General features: G+C 45.0%; 1 pseudogene; it reads right to left on the reverse strand.

The window, feature by feature from the left end:
* Positions 1-2626: 2626 nt before the first annotated feature.
* LOC124621037 lies at positions 2627-2743 on the reverse strand (annotated as a pseudogene).
* Between the last annotated feature and the right edge of the window lie 3374 nt (positions 2744-6117).

A 6117-nucleotide genomic window follows, 5' to 3' on the forward strand; every position in this document is an offset into this window, starting at 1 on the left:
ATTGCGAACGTATTTCATTTACTCCTCCTCTGTAACGGTGTAAAAGCGTGGCACTCTGCAACGAAAGCCTTGGGATCGGCGACGCTCCAGTTAGCAAGTTGTCGACACAATCGAAAATAAGGCCACAGCTCAGATGTTAATGCGAGCTGTAAGGCATCAAATTTCACTAAAATTCTACCCAACGCCACTGTGGACGTTTCACACGATGACAAGGTCGTCACATCCCCTCTTACCGACATTTCACCTCTTCTTTAGACGCCTCTGCGATGGAGGTCAGAACCACGACATCCAGCTTCTAAATAACGCAGCTTTCTTACTGGTGGCAGAACTAACCATTACAGTCACACCAACATTCAAACCCAACATGAAAAGACCTCAGGGGATGGCATAAAGGGCGTCAATGAATTCTGCCGTTCCCCTGTGGTGTTGATTCCCAAACATTTCTCGTTCGAAAATGACAATTCGCACTTGACGAACGATGGGAAGATGCTCTTAACCGCCTTTGACACTGCCGACACCCTCGCACGTTCTGCCCCTTCTCTAAGAGTGTTGTTGGATGGCATCCTCTCTGAACGTAATCTCAACCCTTTAGAGTGCAGTGCAACAGCAATTTTTGCTCTCGTGTGCAAGTTGGAAACATTACCGACCGTCCAAAATCATTCAGTGAAATCAGAAGCCAATCCGAAGCAAGAAATAGTACCTACGCTTTTTGAGCCCTCCTCTTTTCCGCCCTCCTGTGCCGTGATCTCACCGGAGTCCAACATTACTATGTGCACGAATAAAACTGCGAAAGATTAAAGACACCTCCCCCCCCCCCCCCTCCGCCACTGATCGTCAACACCGTTGGAGCCATCCACGCACCTTCCGTTATGCTACAAATGAATCTGTCAGAAATTTCGACAACGAATCAGCCTGGTGGCGGCTCTAGCACCTGTGGATTAGGCACCCCCTTAGACACACCTTGGATGGGGGTTTGTCTGCCTCCAGGAGTCAGGCTGACAGGTACGTTTTTAACGTGAACAAAATTACGTTTGTGTCACCGAGAGTGTTGCCGAAGTGTGGGGGAGGGATCTTTGAGAGATCTTTTCCCATTTTATTCACGCACGTGTTTTGTAGCATTCCCGCGTAATCGCGCCACAGGAGAGCGGAAAACAAGAGTGCTGTCAAAGCTATGGAGTTTGGTGCTTCAAATTTCGTCGAATGGCTTTGATTCCCATTCGCATTGGGAAAGCAAGAAGTGTGTAAGTGTTGTCTTCAAAAGCCATTACCTAACTTCACACTCTTGTACTGCTGTGTATATTCTGTCCTCTTATATGGGTTAGATACACGGACCTTAAATAAAAACACCGAGAAGAAGCTGAAGGTCCTTGAATTGTGGCTTTATTGGTGGATCCTGGAATGCCTTGGACCCAGAGGCTGAAAACTTTGATGTTTTGAGAAGAATAGACACGACACCTAAATTAATCAAGATAGTGAAATGCCGAAAGTTGAAATACCTAGGTCATGTCATGCATAATACAAATAGATATTACAATGATATGAATACCCTCAGCTGCATACAGGCGTTGATACAAGTCATCGGGGACAGCTGAAAACATGTGCTCTGACCAGGACTCGAACCCGGGATCTCCTGCTTGCATGACAGACGCTCTATCCATCTTTTCTTTCCATTTTGTTGTTCGGTATTCTTCCTTGCGTTTGGTGTGGGCGGACGTCACAAGACATCCGTTCAAGTTGATCGTTGATTCCTTTACTCAGTTTTTATATTACAGAGGCATAGCAGGCCTCTGACCGAACACCCTGAGCTACCGTGCCGGCTGCATCTGAGCCACTGAGGACACAGAAGATAGTGCTACTGCAGGGGCTTACCTCAGGCACGCCTCCCGTGAGACCGATATTCGCAACTTATTGTCCCGCACTATATTCATAGTGCCCCTGCCCATCATACTCATTACTCGCGGCTTTACCGTCGATTCCTGTAGGAGTTCGGGCACTGTTTGTGCATCCGCTCAGAAGAAGATGGTCAAATGGCCGGTGAGCCTTAACTATGTTTATATGAAGACAATAGCTGTTCTATAAATAGATATGATGTGCTACAAAAAATACTTTAAGGGAAAAACAACAGCAATAGAGGTCTGGGAAGAAGACGAATATCATAGTTTGACAACCTTAGATGATGGTTCAATACGTTTTCAACAGAACAATTTCGTGTTGCTACCAACAAGAGAAGAGTAGTCGTCATGATCGCCAACATCCGAATCGGATAGGCACCGAAAGAAGAAGAAGACTTTGAGAGGCTCCTAACGGTCCAAACCTGTACACGTGAGCAAAAACCGCCGTCGCGTTATACTCCAAACTGGTGCGGTCGTACTGAATAGGGGATGTAGCCCCACGATGTCCTTAGAGGAGGGTTGAAGAGCCCTAGCACTCCGTCTTCAGGCCACAAGCGGCACATCGGGACCATCCGACCGCCGTGTCATCCTCATGTGAGGATGCACATAGGAGGGGCGTGTGGTCAGCACACCGCTCTCCCAGTCGTTATGATGGTTTTCTGTGACCGGAGCCGCTACTATTCGGTCGAGTAGCTTCTCAATTGGCATCACGAGGCTGAGTGCACCCCGAAAAATGGCAACAGCGCATGGCGACTGGATGGTCACCCATCCAAGTGCCGACCACGCCCGACAGCGCTTAACTTCGGTGATCTCACGGGAACCGGTGTATCCACTACGGAAAGGCCGTTGCCTGAAGAGCCCTAGGGTGTTAGCAATGTCGAAGGTTGTCAAAGGTTTCTTCCTGCTGTTGATCGCTCTGTGAACTGTCATTGTGAACCGCGAAATGTGTGGGAATCAACGCACAGAGGAGAGGGGTGGTGTCATTGATGTCCTTTGTGCCAACACCTGAGGTTCTTTTCGCGTCCATTTTGATCTTCGGTGTGTCAAACGTTTAGTTCTGCCTCGAATCGCCTGACTTCAACGCTAGCTTCCGCGGTTCTCAGCTCCATTACAGAGCCGTCAAGATAAGGGGTGAAATGTGGGTAAAAGGAGATTTGACGACCTTGTCATCAGGTGAAACGTCCACGGTAGCATTGGGCAGAATCGTAGTGAAATATGGTGCCATTGTGACGTCAGTAACCCACCTCACATCTGACTTGATCTTCTGAACGTCCATTCCTTGCATGTGTTTGTTGTCTGAAGCGTCGTCGAGCCCGCGGGTGAGGGCGCCAGGCTTCTGCACCATTGCATAGGAATGTTGTCGGCTCCGTTGAGCCACACTTCAAATTTCTGCGTCACAATGGAAGACAGTTACAGAGTTTCGAAGAAGTAATCCCTTAATTTGGTTTTGCAGTGTTTCTTCTCCTTGAAATAAGTGACGATGTGATGAAAAGTTTTGATGTCACTTATCCTGTTACTCCACTTCTGAGCAGTGTGGGAAGTTTACCATACAATCTTCGTCTAGAATAAAAGTTACAAATTTTGTTTTGTTCAACAATAACCCCCCCCCCCCCCCGTAAGCAACGTCGCTCACACACGGCTGTGCAATGGTGCTTGACGCAGAGTTAGCTGACTGGAGAGCTGGTGATCGACAGGTTTAGCCGGCAAGAGGAAGAGAAATGGTTGCGTAAAGTTCCTGATCACCAGTCTTTGCCCCAATTTCATTGGTTAGATTCCCAATCTCTTCCCAGAGTCTCATGAATTGGGGGTATGGGACACTGCTGATGGCGGTGCGTCCGTTGGCTATCAGTGATCAGAGAACATCCTGAGTGTCGTAATACACTGGAAGTCTGGTTGCAAAATGCTCTATTCGTCTATCAGACACCTCTATACTAATGAATTACGTGTAGCAGTGGATTGTTACTGGTCACTGTGTACTGAGTGAGTAATGTGTGGGTAATGTGTTTATGTGTGTGTGTGTGTGTGTGTGTGTGTGTGTGTGTGTGTGTGTGTGTGTGTGTGTGTGCGTGTGCATATGCATGCTATGACAGTGTACTTGCACGCACACCTGCTACTCAACCATGTTAGATTACAATAATAATTTAAAAAAATACGATATCAGATTCTAGTTTAGATAAAGAGGAGGAAATCTGAGGCCTCGAGAAAGAGGGTGAAAAACTCTTTCTATAGGCAAGTTGATGTTTTATTGATAGGACAATAGTAAGACGAATAGAATACACAGAGTTGTATTTATGCGAGTAGAAGCAGGTGCCGCCATTTGCTTCAGCTTCTGTGGTTGCTAGATACGTGGTTGTGCTTTGTGCAGCATTTGTAAATATTTCGAGCTCTACACATTAAAGCGTTGTACAGCATATTAAAGCTATTCGAAAAAGTGAGATTTGTTCATAGTGGATGCTTTTGAGCTCCGTGACTGTTCCTTTATAGGGTGCAGAAAAAAATTCCATTTCCAGTCACTATAAAAGGTTATTTGTCACACGACGGTTTCGGACTTGTGTTCATCCTCAGGTGCTTATACATTCGCCGGCCAGCGTGGCCGTGCGGTTCTAGGCGCTACAGTCTGGAACTGCGCGACAGCTACGGAAGCAGGTTCGAATCCTGCCTCGGGCATGGCTGTGTGTGACGTCCTTACGTTAGTCAGGTTTAAGTAGTTCTAAGTTCTAGGGGACTGATGACCTCAGCAGTTAAGTCCCATAGTGCTCAGAGCCATTTGAACTATTTTCTTTTATACATTCATTTACATGTTTATATTGATGGACATCAACAAAGATGAAGCATCATTATTATAATTACGCTGTCGTGACAGTTTTTCCACTTAGTTGCACTTTTGTTATCATTTTCACGTCCATATTTCAGTTTTATAAAGTTTAGCTGCCTACTTCACTATTACGACTTGCACTCGTGAAATACACTGTGTTTACAGACAGACATTCAAGTCGTAATAGTGAAATACGCAGCTAAACTATATAAAACTTAAATATGGACATGAAAATGATAACAAAAGTGCATCCAAGTGGAAAAACTGTGACTACAGATTAATTATAATAATGATGCTTCACCTTCATTGATCTCCATCGCTATAAACATTTAAATGAATGTATAAACACCTGAGGATGGGCAAAAGTCCGAAACAGGTCGTGTGATGAATAAATAGTCTTTTATTGTGTGTGGCAGCGGAAATTTTTCTACACCCTACTCGGAAAATATTATTATTTCTTTTTTTACTGAACTTCACACCAAGTAGAATTCTATGTATTTTTAGAACCAGTGAGATAACTTATGAACGACTAACCTACGTTTCGTCGGTAGTGCACCATGTTACACCTTAAGGCAAAAGACGGTATTATACTCGTACCATGGTGCGTATGATATCTGCAAGTGAACTGAGTTTTCTTAATGTCTTAATGATTTTAGCTGTCCTCAAAATAAAGATTTGTGTTAGTTTGCAATAGCTTCAGTTTCAAACTATACTGAGCTCGTAACTGCTTCTTGATATTACTGTAGTTTAATTTGATCTCACTTACCCATTATTGGTGCATAGTAGGGTAATAATGTAACAGACAGACACCTGAATGCAGTATTAACTTCTTGTAAATGATATATAAATTTGCTGCGTTGGCACATTTAATTGTATTGATTGGCTGTTCCATCGGTTCTTGGTAGAATATTTTAGACATTATGAATGAAAACACACACAAACTGGTGTAATATATTACAGTGTTGTAGAATATTGTGCCAGAGGCCTTGCTGCAGTAGTAACACCGGTTCCCGTCAGACCATCGAACTTAAGCCTTTTCGGGCTTGGCTAGCTCTTGGATGGGTCACAGCCTGCGACTGCCTAGTGCTGTTGGCAAGCGGAGTGTTTCGGCCCTTGTGAGGCCAATTGAGGAGCTGCTTCACTGAGAAGTAGCGGCACCGGTCATGAAAACTGACAAAGGAATAGTGTGCTGCCCACATGCCCATCAGTGTCCTCCGCTTACGGTGACGCCTTAAGTACTGAAGATGACACGGCGGCCGGTCGGTACCGTTGCGCCTTCAGGGACTGTTCGGACGGTGTTTTATTGTACAATATTACATCAGCGTAGTGCTTGTTTTCATTCTCAATGAAAGCAGCATTGGCATAATTTTTCCGATTGCAACGATTAAAAATTTCGACAGAATATTTGTA

This window comes from Schistocerca americana, chromosome 6 (genome assembly GCF_021461395.2).
Source record: "Schistocerca americana isolate TAMUIC-IGC-003095 chromosome 6, iqSchAmer2.1, whole genome shotgun sequence".
Lineage (NCBI taxonomy): Eukaryota > Metazoa > Arthropoda > Insecta > Orthoptera > Acrididae > Schistocerca > Schistocerca americana.